The following is an 18112-nucleotide window of genomic DNA, read 5'->3' as shown; positions in this document are numbered from 1 at the left end:
GAGCTCATGGACCTGGGTTCAAGCCCCTGATCCCACCTGCATGGGGAAAGTATCGCTCTTGTCTCTCTCTTCTGTCTCCCCCTCCCCTCTCAGTTTCTCTATCCAATAATTAATTAATTTAAAAAACACAAGAAATGAATGAATGAATGACCCCCGTGACTACTTTCTACACCCCAGGCTAATATTTGGCAATCTTCTTGGAGTACTGTTACCCCATATGGCTTTGTGTTCTCAATCCTAGCGGACAGTTAGCAAGTATATGATAATGATGGGCCAAACTATGTGCTGAATGGAGTGTACAGATTACAATCCATTAGGAGTCCCTTGAAATGCATCTCTTAGCTCTACAGTGGTCTATATGCTGCTTACTCTTTTCACAACTCATTTCTTCATTTCTCTTCTTTCACCCTCCTTCACTTGTTCTGAAAGTCAGAGCATTATTCTCTTTAAGAGAAGCGACCTCTGCCTTTTCCAAGTCTGAATAAGGCCCCTTCTTCCTGCATTTCCATGGAAATTTGTAATGTACATAGTAGTAGGTGTTTTCAGTCCATCTCCAAGAGCAATTAAACATGAGTGAGTGAAGTCAACACTGTCTCTTGCTCACTGGTATACTTCTACTTCCCACTGCAGTGTCCAGTACTAAATAAATGTTCAAAACCTGTCAGTTGAGGGAGCCAGGCAGTGGTGCACCTGGTTGAGTGCACACATCCCAATGTGCAAGGACCCTGGTTCAAGCCCCCACTTTCCATCTGCTGGGGAGAAATGTTAAGAGCAGTGAATGGTATCTATCCTTCTCCCTCTTTATCTCCTCCCCTTTCTGCTTCTCTTATCAAATAAATGATGGAAGAAAAAAAGGAAAAAGTGGTCAGTGGGAGTGGTGGATTTGTCCTGCAGGCACTGAACTCTGGTGATAAACCCCGATGGCAAAACAAAACAAAAAGAAAATAAACAAGCCTTATCAGTTGAGTAAGCATGTGATGGAGTGAACAGGAAGAAGGTAGCTGTGCTCAGAGGATATATGAGAAACAAGATCATAGTGAAAGATCCTAGTTAATATTCTAAGTGGGACAAACATGCTATTCCCCAAATGGTGATTTGTAAATTGAATGACAGCTGTTGCTCTGCATTTTCCCATTGAAATCTTATTAGTCTGTTAATTAAAAAAAATTTTTTTATTACCTTTATTTGTTGGATAGAGACAGCCAGAAATTGAGAGGGAGGGATACAAAGGGAGAGAGACAGACACTTGCATCCCTGCTTTACCACGCATGAAACTTCCCCCTGAATATGGGGCTGGGAACTTGAACCCAGGTCCTTGCACATTGTAACGTGTGCACTCAACCAGGTGAACCAACACACAGCCCCAGTTTTTTTCTTTTTACTAGATTATAGTAAGCCTCTGAGTTAAAAAAAAAAACAACTAAAAATATCCAGATTTGTGTTAATGTGGCATCTTGAGCTACAACTAAATACTCCAGAAGTTAAAGCTTATCCAGCTTTTTGTAGTATTTTTATCAACACTTCTGGTTTTACTGAAGTATAAAGTCTTGCTCAAGGATACAGACTGGATAATACACAGACTTGAACCCCCCCCCCCAAAAAAAAGGGAGAAGAAGACAGACCCCTTTGAATGAGTTTTAAATAAAGCGAGGGGTGTGGGACTGACTGGGTAGTGGTGCATTTGGTGGAGCACACACATTATCATGCACAAGAACCCAGAATCAAGCCCCCTGTCTGCACTAGCAGTGGGGAAAGCTTCCTGAGTAATGAAGATGGGCTGCAGGTGTATCCCTGTCTCTCTCCCTCTGTCTCTCCTTCCCTCTTGATTTCTGTCTGTCTCTATCAAATAAAAAACAATAAAATAACAGTCAATAGAGTATATTTGTCCTTGATTAGTGGGATGCTGTCTATATAGCAGCACAGGGATAACATATGCACTGTTAAATAATAACAGATTATTAATAATTTATTACTAGAATAAGATCATTGATAATGATATTAAAATTAATACTAATTGGCAGGTCTATAGAAAACATGCTACCTATATGTGTGATATAAATAGAAGTGATATGTGTTGATGCAGTAATTAAGTACTTAATAGAAAATATTTGCTATTAAAATTAATGGGAAGAAATTCATTTTAGATCCTAGTTTTTTTAATCAGGGTCTTAATTCCCTGCCCACAACAAATTTTTGTTTGTACTGCCCTTTAAATTTTTCAGTTTTTTAAATCACTTAAATTTTGTTCCTGTTTAACTACAGTGCAGTTATTAAAAAAATTAGATAAACAAAACCCACAATTTTAAATTGTTAGCTTCTGACAGGAAGTGACTACGTGATATAAATGGCATTTAATTCAAAGGTCTCCTTGCCTTCTTTTTTTTTTTCCCCCCTCTACACAAAAAGCTGGAAAAGAAAAGCCCTCAAATAGGTGTTGCAGGAAACTTGGCTATGCGATATGCCCTTTTACCCTCCTTCATTCAAAGTTTTAAATTTTGGAAACACTTACGGTGAAAAATAGTGTAGTAGTTTTTAAAATTTTTATTGAATCAGCAACATGAAGGGGGTTGACATTGCTTTCTTTCTACCCATGTAGTTAGAGAAGGAAATGATTAGGCATCGTGTTTCTTATGGCTAATATCCTGTGAAGTTTCTTTAAATCATAAAATCAGGATCTGAGTGTTTTGAAGGAAACTTAGGAATCTACTAGTAGAAAAGAAAAAAAGGAAAAAGAAAGGGAAATAGACTAAGCCAAACTACAGAGCACAGGATTCATTTAGTGTTCAGCAGGAAACACATGTTTATCTGGAAAAGATTTTGGTTGGATAGGTTGTTTGTATAGGAACCTTTTTTGTGTGGAAGGAAGACCAACCTGAGCTTGGAGACTGGGGTGTGGGGTGGAGGGAGCTATCCCCAAGCTTCAGGCTAATGAGGAAAAAATAAAAAAGCTTCAAACAGAGAAGCTTTCCTTTCAGAGGGCTAATATGCTAATGTTATTAGCTCACTTGAGCATCTTTGATGATACAGACCCAATTGCAAGGAAGACTAAAACAAAAATAAACCAGTGGGACTACCTCAGCAAAAGAAACCATCACCCAAACAAAAAGACCCCTCACAGAATGGAAGAAGATCTTTACATGCCACATATCAGACAAGAGGCTAATAATCAAAATAAATAAATAGCTCACTAAACTGAGCAACAAAAAAGCTAATGACCTAATTCAAAAGTGGGGAGAAGATATGGGCAGAATATTCTGAAAAATTGCTCCACGTCACTGTCAGAAAAATGCAAGTAAAGACAACATTGAGATATCACCTCGCCACTGTGAGAATGCCATACACTTTTAAGTTGTGATTAGTGCTCACTTTTACAAAATACAAAGATTAAATATTAATATTAATATTAATCACTATACTAACAGAAGTAGTAACTTGAAAGTTACAGGAAATTTAAACACATACATACACGAATGCTTATGGAAGCATTATTCATGATTGCCCAAGCTCAGAAATACCAAAGAAGGAAAAGTAAACTGTGATATATCTAGACAATGGAATATTTCTCAGCACTAAAATGGAAATGATCTATCAAACCACAAGAAGACTTGGAGAACTTTAAATCCATATTAGCAATTGAAAGAAATTAGTCTGTGAAGGTTGTCATTCCAACTTATGACGTTCTGAAAAAGACATATGGAGACAATAAAAAGATGAATGATTGCTAGAGGTGGTGGTGGGGAAGAGGTGAATTAGCAAAACACAGAGGATTTTTAGCATAGTGAGAACACTTTATATGATGTTATGAGTGTATGTCATTGTATATTTGCTCAAACCTATGGAAAGAGAATTGGAAAATGGGGTGTCGGTTGGTAGCACACTGGGTTAAGCACACATAGTATGAAGTGCAAAGAATGGCACAGGGATCCCAGTTTGAGCCCCCGACTCCCCAATTGCAGGGGGGATCACCTCACAAGCCCTCCCCTATCAGTTTTTCTCTGTCTTATCTGATAAAACAGGGAAAAATGGCCACCCTGGGAGGCAAATAAATAGGAAAGTGTTCACCTTTTTAAACATATAAAACCAAGGTACTCTCATTTAATTTTGGAATTGAAGATGGCTATTTTGAGACATTGTCCAGATACTCAGGATCAGTTTGAGAGTAAAGATAGTGATCTTCCTAATACAAATTTGATGGAACAGAAATCCATTTCCTCCTCTGAAACCTGGTAATGATAACCTACTGGGAAATACCTATTTTCACTTAAAAATTGGACAATAAAAATATGACAACTTAAAATATATTTGTGAATGAAATCTGAGGTGTGTGTGTGTGGGGTGTGTGTGAAACATTTGTAGAATCACAGCAACTATAGAAACGCTTACAATTTTTGCAGAAGAGAGTTAGATTCTTTCCTTTGATCACAGGAAACCAGGGAGAATTTATACCATTAAATTATGTGTGCAGAAAGGAGTAGGCACAATAATAGCTGAAGATTATTACTGTCAGGATTTTAAAATTTATTTTGTACCTGATTCCACAAATGTGAAGCAATGTATTAGGGAATATAATGGCAGAGAAAATAATTAAAACATGAGAACCAGGATAAGTATAAATCCATTCCATGACAGACAATAAGGACGGCTGTCCATATTTTTTTTCCTCCCACAATTGAATGCTGGAAAGTTGGAGATATTAATGCCTTTTTTTTTTTTAAAGTAGTCATTCACCAGTGGAGAATGGGAGGCAGAGGAGTAATGTCCGAGTTTTCTTGCTCTTTGAGGATGTTCTTCCTGAGGGTGGCTCTATCAGGAATCCATGGTATGCTGGGAGGAGTTCAGGATGATATGAAGGAAGAGATGTGAGGGGATCCTGAAGACATTGGATGTGGGGTTAGGGGACTGGTGTTGATGTCTCCATAGACTACTAAGAAGATTTAGTAGTAGAGTATGCCATGACTTCTAGCTTGCTCCCATCTACCTGCCTCTCCACTCTTAGGGAGAGCTCATTCCTAGACCCTGAGTTTACACACCCAGAGAGGAAAAGACCTGTCTTACACTTGACTAAGAGTCATTTTGCTGTCTGAGGACTTGACTTTTTCTCAGCTGTGAGACAGCTCTCCCCTTTGTAGAACGCTCACCCCTGTTACCTCACTGGGGATCAGATGGCACAACTACAGTAGAACTAACTTTCATAGAGAAAGTTGACGTAGACACTCCAGGGGAACTGCCTCAGTATAGAATGTGACATGGCCCATTTCATATTTCCCTCCCTCCCTTTCTCTCTCTCTCTCTCTTTCTCTCTCCCTCTTTCTCTCTCTCTCTCTCTTTCTCTAAATGTAGCACCAGGAAATTAATCCAGGGCCTGCCTCATGTGACACTACTAATTGGCCTCCATCTTAATTTCATTTTTCTATTTTTGAGAGAGAGGAAGAAACACAAAAGTACCACTCCATTGTTCATAGAGCCCTCCGTGCTGAATGAACTCAATAATTCATGCATGGTAGGGTGTGCACTTTCCTGAGTACCCTGACCCATCTCCTAGCTCCCCAACCCATATTTCTTTAATATAGCCAGGTGAAAGATAGGTACATGGCAGCTGAGAGCAAACTCAGGTAGGAAAACTAGTCAGGAAGTGATTATGTAAACTAGATGAGAGAAAGGAAGAGGAGTGAACTATAGCTATATCTTCCGTTTATAAGATCTTTGAAGAAATGAGTGGGTATCTAGGATGAGCAGAGGAAACACATACAAAGAACCTTGGGACACACAGCTTAAAAAATAGGTAAAACAAAAGAGCTGGTCAAAGAGACAAGAAGCCAAAATTCTAAAATGAGATGATCTAGCTATTATTATGGGAGTCAAGGTCCCATTCTGAAAGGATTGAGAAAGAGAAAGTTCACTTTTTAGAAAGTACAGCTTGTAGACTGAAGGTGTCAGAGGGTTAGAAAGATATTAGAACATTGGGAAGTGAGAGTTCTCTTCAGGTAAACATGGGGTGGGGGCCTTTCTCCTGGCTTTTTTAAATATAATTTTTATATTTATTTATTTACTTTCCCTTTTGTTGCCCTTGATTTTTAAATTGTTGTTGTAGTCATTATTGTTGTTGTTATTGATGTTGTCATTGTTAGATAGGGCAGAGAGAAATGGAGAGAAGAGGGGAAGACAGAGAGGAGGAAAGAAAGATAGACACCTGCAGATCTGCTTAACCGCCTGCGAACCATCCCCTGTAGGTGGGGAGCCAGGGGCTCGAACTGGGATCCTTATGACAGTCTTACGCTTTGCGCCATGTGTGCATAACCCACTGAGTTACTGCCCGACTCCCTCTTCCTGGCTTTTGCTGAAATTCTGCTCATACCCAGGGCTCTGTTCTGATCACCTTTCTGTTGACAGAGGAGGCGGGAGTGATGGGTGAGAATGGGTTCAGCAACCATGGGTGCTATGAGTCCTACTCAAGAGTCAGTCTTACAGCAAATTATTTTTCTTTCCTCCCATAAAAAATTACTTCTGGACTTGAGCTGTGGCATACCTGGTTGAACATACATACACATTATAGTGCACAAGGACCCCTCTTCAAGCACCCTGTCCCCACCTGCAGGGGAGAAATTTCATGAGCAGTGAAGCAGTGCTACAGTTGTCTTTCTGATTCTTTTCCTCTCTATATCCTCCTTTCTTTTTAATTTCTCTCTGTCTCTCTCCAAAATGAATCAGTAAAATATTTAAAAATTATTTCTTACTGTTTATTTTCATGTCTTAGTTTATCACTGGTGCTCAGTGCCTGCACAACAACTATACTGCTCTGGTGACTTTGGAGGGGGGAGGGGGCAGAAGCAGGGGAGAGAGACACCTGCAACATTGCCCCACTGCCTGTGAAGCTTCCTCACTCCAGGTGGGAACTAGGGGCTTGAACCCAGGTCCTTACACATAGTAACATGTATATGGCACTGGTGTGCCACTACCCAGCCCTGTGAGCTTGCACCATAGCAGCTATTTATGTAAGATGTGCTTCCTCTGTGGGAGCCAATCCCCAAACAGCATCAGCTGTATAGTCCCTGTAGAGTCAGGTTATCATCATTCATTGAGTCTAATCAGTCTATCTGGATTTGGAAAGAATTATGACTCATGTAGTTAAATTCATTTAAAATAAAACCCCAGAAGATTCTGATACTGTATGTACAGTGCCTTGGGCTGCAGTGGGGGGTGGGAAGGCTTCCATTTGCAATTTTTAAACCCTAACACCCTTATGGCAGGCTTTATCACTTGTTTTGGCACAAAGTTCAGAAACTTTCCCTTTATCCTGGCTCACCAGGTCCTCCTTCCACTTTCCCAAACAACTTCTAATCTCAGCCCATTTGTGAGGTCTTCTTTATTTAATTGGAAGACCGGATAGGTAACTCCTAAGACTTTCCTTGTCCTTGATACCACCCATTGGTGGCGTGTACTTGTTGAAAAGGCTCTTTTTAAAGCAGTATGCCCTACTCTTTCTCTGTTTAATATCATTTTTATCTCATATATCTTCTAAATTTACCTTTTTGACTTTACTGAGAGAGAGAGAGAGAGAGAGACCACAGCATCCAAGCTTCCTTCAGTGTGATGAGGGTTGGGTCTAAGTCATGCACATGGCAAAACAGCACACTAATCAAGGGAGCTATTTTGCTGGCCTCTAAGTTGAAATTAGTATATATTATTCTCCCTGCAGACAATCTATGATCATGTAGTTGCTTTTTCAGTGTTCTTAGTGGCTCTATGCAAAATTCTCTCTCTGGGGGTCAGGTGGTAGCACAATGGGTTAAGCGCATGTGGTGCAAAGCTGCAAGGACAGTTGCAAGGATCCTGGTTCTAGCCCCCAGTGCCCCACCTTCAGGGGGTTGCTTCACAAGTGGTTAAAGCAGGTCTACAGGTGTCTTTCTCTCCCCCTCTCTGTATTCCTGTCCTCTCTCAATTTATCTCTGTCCTACCCAACAACAATGACATCAATAACAACAAAAATAATAACCACAGCAACATTAAACAACAAGGGCAACAAAAGGGGGGAAGAAAAGCCTCCAGTAGCAGTGGATTCATGGTGCAGGCACCAAGCTCCAGCAATAACCCTGGAAAAAAAACAACTCTCTATATTATCGCATTACCTTTCTGGGATATATTTTGGAGACATAAGCAACAAACTCTCTTTTTTTTTCTTTGATTTTTTTTTCTTTCATTTTTGCTTCAACTCTAAGGTTCTCCTGTTTGCTTTTCTCACAGTTATTCCCTCCCACATGCACAAGTAACAAGTATCACAGGAAAAAAGAATAAAGATACTTGATAGTATTGCTCAGTAGTTTTAACAGTAAACAGTCTCCTGTCTCCTATTCTGTTGCTGGCTGCCTGACCTCACTTAACCTTCCTGTTAGTTTCTATTTCCTTGTCAGAAAATGCATTACTTTCCAGGGATTGCAGGAGCCCCAAATTCATAAAGGTCAATCAACTTGTAAGGGGAAGAAACAGGACTCATGCCTGGGCTCCATCCCATGCCCTCATTACCTGCTCTCTAAACCTGTTGTGAAGAAAGGCTGCACAACTCCACACAGCCCCTGAGCGACAGCCCCTGGTTTCTACTGATAGTAGTAGCACAGTGCCTTTGCTCAAGGCAAATTCAGATGAACACAGTTCAGTCATACTTTATACCAAACCACAGTTGTTCCTTTATGGGTTTTTCACTCGGTAATTCTGGAAATTAAAAGGTACTGTGATTGCAGTCATTGGGGAGTCAACTTAGAAGATGTGGCCCATGCTTTTGGCACACACAGATATTTTAGAAGTTCTTCCAGATAATGATTTCTTTCAGGTAAGCTTAGCAAAAGATGAGAGTGGGGGTTGGGCGGTAGCACAGTGGGTTAAGCATACATGGTGTGAAGCACAAGGACCGGTTTAAGGATCCTGGTTCGAGTCCCCCACCACCACCAACCACCCCGACTCCCCACCTGCAAGGGGAATGTCTTCGAAGGCGGCAAAGCAGGTCTGCAGGTGTCTATCTTTCTCTTCCCCTCTCTGTCTTCCGCTCCTCTCTCCATTTCTCTCTGTCCTATCCAACAGCAATGACATCAATAACAATAATAACAATTAAAAAATCTTTTAAAAAATGACAAGAGAGGATACAGTATTTACTATGTTTGAGATAAAGCTACAACATATGTGCCAACTTCACCTAGACAATCCTTGGAAAGGCTCAGTTTACTGAGCCAGGTTTCAGTCCAGCCAGCACTTTTTGCAATGATGACTTCCCCTGGGGTGGTTTGGTAGCTGCTAGTCACTTGTGCATTTTCAAATTTTCAGAAAGAGTGTGTGGGATGACAATCAGATGCCATGAAATGGAATTTCATTTCAAAATTAGTTCATTCAAATCTTCCTTCTGTTTGACTTAATTATTCTCCACCCTGTTGATGGGATAGCTTGTCAAAAGCAACTCCCAGTCAGAGATGAGGGCTTTATGCCTGCCTGCCTCTGGAGCATGGAATTTGAGTTTCTCTGCTGGGCACCAGCCAACTTCCGATTTACTTAAGGGGACTGAGCATTTCAGGAGCAAAACAGGAGTGGTGATTCAAGTTTTGCCAGCACAGCATGCTTGGGGTGTCTGGTGTGTACATCTGACCCATGATCTGATCTGTAAGAGTTCTCAAAGCCCTGGTTGCTTAAGGCACAGCAGGATTGAGTGGTCTTTTTTTAAGTCATTTTTAACTCAGTCCTAAATCAACAAGGGGCCAAGCAAACAATGAGGATATGCCTAGTGTGCTCTGGTTAGTGTGTGTGTGTGTTTGTGTGTGTGTGTGTGTGTGTATGTGTGTGTGTGTGTGTGTTTTGGGGGTGTGCCTGTGTCTGTTCAGTACTCAGGAAGACAGAGTCCTACCCCAGAACTCTCTCTCCCTGTTAGGGGATAAGTGAAGAGAATAAGAGCATGTGAGAAGTGAGAACAATTTGAAGCCACTGAGATCCTCAGTCTTAAATGACCAAATTCTCACTCTTGCAAATTTCCAGATGTGAGCATGTGCATGTTTTTTTTTTAAATATGTATTTTATTTTTTAGGGAGCAAGAGAGAGACAGAGACCAGAACACTGTTTGGCTCTGCTTTATGGTGGTGCTGGAGGTTGAACCTGGTACCTCAGAGTCCCAGGCCTAACAGTCTTCTGCATAACCATTATGATGCTTCTTCAGTCCATGCTGTTCGTTTTTGTTTTTGTTTTCCGGCCTTTTAAAATAAGAGGCACACAGTGGGAGTAGATAGCATAATGGTTATGCAAAGAGACTTTTATGCCTTAGGCTGGGACTCAATCCTCTGCACCACTATAAGCCAGAACTGAGCAGTGCTTTGGTAAACAAACAAACAGATAAATAAACAAATAAATAAAATAAGAGACACATGTGCAGAAAAACTCAGAAGAAGGCAGTTCAGTTAAAATGACCATGTGTGAAATGTCTGAGGCACCTCCCATGCAGGTGAAAGATACCAGCTCCCATGTTGCTGTGGGAACAGGGGGAGAAATTCAGCTTCATCAGGATTAAGAGGAGGTCACATAGCCTCTGAGATTGAGAAGATGAAAGTTGACAACAAATGATGGAAGAAGAGGTGACAGTTCGGGGTGAAGGCATTAAAGGATAAACTGCATGGTAGATAGCCATGAGCAATTTCTTCCTAAATCCTCCTGGGCATAAACAACTTTCTGGAAAGAAATCATAAGTCATATTAATGCTATGGCCATATCTGTTGCAGGAAGGAAAAATAAGATTCAATTCATAAAATATTAAAAATGCATATGAGCTGACATTTTAACCAATCTTCATAGTATTAAAAGATTAGATAAGTAAATTCTTGGTAGTAAGATGCCCAGGGAGAAATTTAATTTGCATCTAGATGTGACAAGCACCTAGTAATTCAATATATTTATACTTTGGTCAGTATTGAGCTAGGTCTCAGATTGTTAATGACATAGGGGAGTTATAGGGTGATCTTATTAGGCAACATTTTATCATCTCTCAACAAAAGATTATTTTAAAATCTGTTCATTTGTGGTTACTAAAAGACTTCTGGAAGCACTTTGAAAGATAGCAGTATTTTTTTTTTAATTTTATTGCGGGATTAATGGTTTACAGTAGACAGTTAAATACAATAATTTACACATGCATAACATTTCCTAGTTTTCCACATAACAATTCAACCCCCATTAGGTCTTCCTCTGCCCGTGTTCCAGGACCTGATCCCCCACCCCCACCACAGAGTTTTTTTTTACTTTGGTGCAATACATCAACTCTAGTCCAAGTTCTGCTTAGTGTTTTCCCTTCTGATCTTATTTTTCAACTTCTGTATATAAGTGAGATTATCCCATATTCATCCTTCTGTTTCTGACTTACCTCACTTAAAATGATTAGATAGCAGTATTATATAGTATAGTAATGTCTATATGTAAGTAGTGTGTATCCAAAATTATTAAGAATCTTTCAGGCGCATTGAAGGACAGAGGACAGAAATATATATATTTTCCAAATTATTTTATTTATTGGATAGAGACAGCCAGAGATCGAATGGGAAGGGGGAGATAGAAAAGGAGAGAGACAGAGACACCTGCAGCCCTGCTTCATCACTCCCAAATATGTCACCCTATAGGTGGGGACTGGGGTCTTATACCCATGTCCGTGAGCATTGTAACATGTGCGCTCAACTAGGTGTGCCACCACCCAGCCCACCTTTGTTTTTTTTTCTTTACACAGGTAGAAAACCTGATAATAAAAATAATAGATTGTTTGCCAAAGATCTTACACACACACACACACACACACACACACACACACACACACGTCCAATTCCCCAAGGAAGAATCTAAAGCAGATACAAATAACAACTTTAACTGTATAGAGTATCTGAGACTAATAGCCAGACAAATTTATTTCAGCTATTTTTTCAGCTATTTCTGCACTTCATTTCTGAGATTTCTTATCTATACGCTCATTTTTACTGTTATTAAAAGAATACGTAGCATACGATTTTGCTTTCTGTTTTGTTGTTTTGCCACCAGTGTTATTACTGGGGCCTTGTACCTGCACTACTCCACCATTCCTGGTGGTCACTTTATTTCTGCTAGAGATAGAAATGGGGAAAGAGAGATACATAGGTAGCGCTGTTCCCTCTTGAGCGCCACCCCTTAGCGGGTAAAGATTGAGTACTTGATGCTGGGCCCTTGAGCATGGCAATGCATGTGCTCTACTGGGTATACCACTGGCCAGCCCTACTTTCCAGAATTTTTAGAAAAATTATCCAAAAGCTGAATTGTTAAATAAAAGGTAACGCATCGTTAAAACTGGCATCTACTCTCAAATTGACCGGAAATGAAACTGTTCTTGAAATTACTGTGTCTGTCAAATGCTACCACGTGTCCGGATCTGTGTTACTCCATGTTGTTGGCAAACTCTGAGGCATGAAGTAGCTAGTTTAAAGATGGAGATGCTAAGTCTCAGGATAAAAGCAACTGGAGGGCAGCAGGGCCAGAACTATAGTCCCAATTTATTCTTTCCAGCAGGGGATAGAAGAAGGTGCCTGTCTCCCACAGCTTATAAGGATAGGTTTGTAAACACTCCTAATCAGTATTTGGCAATTGAAGTAAAATATCCCTCACTATCTTGTTTGCACGTGTCCATTTTGAATAGGATTGGACATCTTAACATGGTTATTGATAATTTGCATGTATAATTTTATAACTCACCTTTTCACTTAGTCTGCCTCATTTTTACTAATTTTTGCATATCATTATTAGTAACCCTTTATCATATAATGCAAAAAATTTTCCCGTTTTTTCTTTATTATTATTATTTGTTTATTGGATAGAGACAGCCAGAAATTGAGAGGATAGGAAGAGATAGAGAAGGAGAGAGACAGAGAAACGCCTGAAGCACTGCTTATCACTTGCAAAGCTTTCCCCCGTAGGTGGGGACAGGAGGTTCGAAGCTGGGTCCTTGCACATTGTAACATGTGCACTCAGTTAGGTATGCCACCACCTGTTTTCCCCTCTGTTGCTATGTTTCATAAAACCCCTCAGTTTTTTTTTCCTTTCTACTTTCTGTCTTGTGTCTTTTACCAAATAGAACTTTAGATTTCTTAAGTGACAGATCTTCTATGGCTTTAGAGTTATGTTAGCCTTAGTCTGTCTCAAGTGTTTTCATTTTTTCCTGTTATCTCTTCCTTAATCTTCACGTGAGATTATTTTGGTATAAGAAGTAAGGTAAAGATATTTTCCAAGAAGTCATCCAGTTGTGTAAACACCATTTGTTGAATAGTGGATCCTTTCTTATTGAGCTGTACTCTTCCAGCGAAATTGCCCTCTAGTATTGGACTCTTCAGCACACTCTTTGAATTATTATAACTTTAGAATATGTCTAATTGTGATTGGGGAAATAACTGGTAGAACATCATACATTCATACCTGAGGTTCCCAGTTTGATTATTGGTATCACATGTAGCAGAGTGAAATTCTCTCTCTGTCTCTCTCTCTCTCTGTCTCTCTCTCCCTCTTTCCTATTCTATCTCAAAAGGTAAAAAAAAAAAAAAGTCTTTAAAGTAATATGCTTTAACATAAAGACTAAGTCCCCCATTATTGAAATTTTGAATTTTTTAAATATTTGTGTTACCAAATGAACTTTGAAAGAAAATGTCTGCTTTAAAGAAGATACTTTAGGAATATTGGTATTTTTTTTTAATTTAGATATTAGAAAGAATTGACAATGTTTTAAAATCATTTTATTGAGGCAAATAATGATTTACAGGGAAGCTGTTGACATATAATTTCTCAGCTATCCAGGTGTCTGGACACTACTCCCTCCATCCACTCAAGTCTTTATCCATCACTGGGTGCTGGGGACCCTATGCCCTCCCCTTTTCTTTTAGTCTCCCCCTCCCTCAGAGTTCATTACTTGCTGTGATACACCATACCCAGTCCAGGTTTTACCTTGTGTTTTTACTTTGTTTTCTTCTTCTTTAATTACACCTATGAGTGGGATCATTCAGTATTTCTTCTTCTCCTTTCACTGACTTTAAAGTTTTATCCAAGATGAGCCAAAGGAGATCATTTCATTTTAACTGTTTAGTAGTATTCCATTGTGTATACATACCACTGATTTCTTGACCACTTGTCTATTATTGGGCATATGGTTTGTTTCCAAGTTTGAGCTATTACAAATTATGCAGCTAAAATATAGGTGTACATAGATTTCTTTGGATACATGTTTTTGAATCTTCTTGTCTAAGAACATAATTTTTACGTATATTTTGATATTCAGTTTTTCAAATGGTTTTTCATATAGATCTTATACTTCTGATAAATTATTCCTAATAACTTGGAATTATTCCTAATAACTTGGAATTTGTAGCTATATGAATGAGAATTTTGTGTTTTATAACCAGTTCCTTTTAATAATTACTTGTTCATAATTGTCATGGAATTTTTAAATTTACAATTCAGCCTGATGCCTCTGACCTGTGAGCTTAGTGTTTTATTCGTGTTAAAGAGATACATTTGGGAGTCGGACAGTAGCACAGCGGGTTAAGCACACGTGGTGCAAAGCACAAGGACCAACTTAAGGATCCCAGTTTGAGCTCCCGGTTCCCCACCTGCAGGGGAGTCGCTTGACAGGCGGTGAAGCAGGTCTGTGGGTGTCTGTCTTTCTCTCCCCCTCTGTCTTCCCCTCTTCTCTCCATTTCTCTCTGTCCTATCCAACAACAACATCAATAACAACAACAATAACAAGACAACAAGGGCAACAAAAGGGAAAATAAATAAATAAAATTTAAAAGATAACGTTTGTAGTCTTTTCAAAAGAGTTTTATTGGCATGCAAGTTAAATTTTGTCAAGTATCTTTTTAGCATCAGTTAAATTATTATTTTTAATTTTTCCTATTGATAAATTAAATATTTTTTTGTAATACAACTGTGAAAATCCTCTCTTGGCCATAATGAGTTACTTTTTAAAGATGACACTGGGTGTTAAGCAGGAGTTCCTGCTTAATTGACTATAATTGCTACTGGGAAAAGTCTATGTAAAATGAGCCTTTAAATGAAAACACAGGGATTTTTTTTTTTTGGATTAAAAAAAAATTATGAGAGAATGAGAAAGCAAGAAACCAGAGCAACCCTCAGCTATGGTATATGTTGTACAAGGATTAAAACATGGTTGCAAGTCTTGTTATCTACAGCTGAGATATCACCATGATCTTGTGCTCAATTTTATAAATAGGGAAAAAGTAAGGGAAGGAATTTGAAAACTGAAACCAAGACTATAAAAAGCTGTATTATATTGGACAAATTATGTTATTTTGTTATAGGCACTGATTGTTAGAACAGTATTTTTTTTAGATCACTATAGCAGAATTTTCATGTATTTGATTTTTAATAGTTATATGATAGTTTTAAATTGGCTATTTATTATTTCTTTTTTAGTTTTTTATTTTATTTATTTATTAATGAGAAATATCAGAGGAGAGAGAGAAAGAACCAAATATCACTCTGGTACATATGCTGCCAGGGATTGAACTCAGGACCTCATGCTTGAAAGTCTAATGCTTTATCCACTTAGCCACCTCCAGGACCACTATTTCTTCCTTTTTCTTTCTTTTTTTTCCCCCCTACTCCTCATCAAGAAGATTTATTATTATAACAAAATAAGCTCTTATTTACATATTGGTTCAATTACAATTACATAAAAGTCCAACAGGATTTTTTAACTTAATAAAATATCAAAGCCCATTTGAAAAAAAAGTAATGTGAGAAAATTCTGATTAAAAATATAGTTGAGAATGGCTTAGTTTTATCAAATATTAAATTATATTATAAAGTTACTTATGAAAACATTAATGCTTGAATAGACCAATGGTTGGAACAAAATAGAGAATTCAGAAATAAACCCAAATATATATGGGACTTCAGTGCATAAAAACAAGTACACTCCAAATTATAAGAAAAGAACAGTAAGAATAAAACACATAAACAACTTAGACAGAAAGCTCATATAGGTCAATATATGAAAAAATAATCAATTCCTCTCACACAAAATAAATATAGATTAAAACAAAGAGTTTTACATCTCCAAAAATGCAACTTGAGACTTTGGAAGTGCATGGCATTTATAAGGTAATGAGGAAAACTGAACTGAACTCAGGCTAGGCAGTGACACATATGTTACACGCACATATCACCATGCGCAGGGACCAAGGTGGGATCCCTAGATCCCCTAGATCCCCACCTGCACAGAGGTCTCTTCATGAGTGGTGAAGCATGACTGCAGGTGTCTATCTTTCTCTCCCCCTTTCTGTGTCCTTTCCCCTATCAATTTCTTTTTGTCCTGTCAAATAAAAATAGAAAGAAAAAAAAAAGTGGAAAAAATGGCCACTGGGAGCAATAATCCTGGTGGCCAAAATAAATTAATTAATAAGGGAAACTGAACTCATACATTTTGTAGTTGGGCATATAAACTAGCACAATAACTTTGGAGGCAATGCTATCAAAATTTTCAATTCACTTAACTTCAGACCTAGCAGTTTTATTTTTCTTTTTAAAAATTTTTATTCATATAGTTCCCACAATGAGAGTTCTGTATCCTGTCCCCTCCACTGGAGAATTCTCTATTCTTTATCCCTCTGAGAGTATGGACCAAAATTCTTTATGGGGTGCAGAAGGTGGAAGATCTGGCTTCTGTAATTGCTTCTCCACTGAACAGGACATTCATTGGCAGTTCAATCCATACCCCCATCCTGTTTCTTTGTTTCTCTGATGGGATAGGCCTCTGTTGAGGTGAGGTTCCAGGACATATTGGTGGGGTCATCTGCCCAGGGAAGTCAGGATGGCATCATGGTAGCATCTGCAACTTGGTGGCTGAAAGGCATTAAGATATGAAGCAGGACAAATTATATAATAATTGGGAACCTAAAGGTAAGAATAGAGCAGATGGAACTAAGAATCTTCATGTGGGAAGAAGCTAGGCAGTCTTAAATAGGCTATTTCTAACAAGCATTGAAGTTTCTTAATCTTCTTAAGGCCCTTTCCTAGTACATTGATATTCAAATGATTCTTAAGATGACTGTCATGTCATTTTCTGTATCAACTCTTTTTTTGTTCACCTGTTACTCTACACTAACTTTGCTAGATTAATATCTGCTATTGGCTTTGGGTGCAAATCTGTTGATAAATATCACTTTATACTGCTTGAAAGATCCATCAACTTCTGCAAGATTTTTAGCTTTGCTTTGTAGTTAATTTATATTGGTTTTAATACAATGGCCAGTGTCCCTTACTACATCGAAGAAGCTGGGAAGCCAATGTGAAGGGCAGTTGTAGATGTTGCTGTTAAGTTGAGTGGAACACTTGGGTTGGGGACTATTTGTGAAAGAGGAGAAAATATCCCAAATATATTTTATATTTATCTTCTTTCCTAACCTTACATCTTTTGTGTGCTGTTTAGAGATTTTAAAACTTTATTCTAAGCAGGAGTCCAAAGACTTCACTAACTAATCCTGATGGTTTATGATATTTTAAAAAATGGCTACAGAATACTAATTTTTACTTTATATCTTGGGAAGCCTCTGTTGTCATTTATTAGTCTCAAGGTGTGTGACCTAGTTTCCTTTATGTTGATGTCTGTTCCTCCTTCTCTACTCTAGGGCAGATTTAAACACTAACATTATCTGCGCCTTAAGGGCTTAAAGTGAATTCTCCCATGAAACTGTCTAGGCAGAGATGATTTTAAGAGGCAGTTCCTAGAAGTCTTCCTTAATTTCTTCCCAGAAGTTAGCCTCTGTTTTATGTAGTTTTTCAGTTAACTTTCGAACATTTGTGTTTTCCTGGAAATTCTATTTCCTTCAGGTTTTCAAATTTATTAGCACATTATTATTGTGTGATTCCTTAGGTTTTCCTTTGCATCAATGGCTAATTGGAAAGTTTTACTGTAGAAGTAATTATCTGTTTTTAGCAAGTCTCTGCCTGCTTTGAAAGAATTCTGATATTACTATGTGGAAGAGAGTCATTTACTGTTTTGGATGTTGTGCAGTTTGCAGAGTCCTCTGACCAGGAGCTGCTACCTTTTTTTATAGTGTGCACTTGG

At 38.5% G+C, this 18112-nt stretch overlaps 1 protein-coding gene and 1 long non-coding RNA gene across 2 annotated transcripts in view; one reads left to right on the top strand and one right to left on the bottom strand.

Moving 5' to 3' along the window:
- The window catches only part of LOC132533432 (uncharacterized), a 941342-nt gene that overhangs the window by 561912 nt on the left and 361318 nt on the right, over positions 1 to 18112 (bottom strand). The window lies entirely within an intron of this gene.
- PRKCH (protein kinase C eta) overlaps positions 1 to 18112 on the top strand; it is a 256943-nt gene that overhangs the window by 121452 nt on the left and 117379 nt on the right. The window lies entirely within an intron of this gene.

The sequence above is a fragment of the Erinaceus europaeus genome, chromosome 16, assembly GCF_950295315.1.
Source record: "Erinaceus europaeus chromosome 16, mEriEur2.1, whole genome shotgun sequence".
In the NCBI taxonomy this organism is placed as follows: domain Eukaryota; kingdom Metazoa; phylum Chordata; class Mammalia; order Eulipotyphla; family Erinaceidae; genus Erinaceus; species Erinaceus europaeus.
Note: the sequence above shows the minus strand (reverse complement) of the source record. Positions and strands in the feature narration are given on the sequence as shown.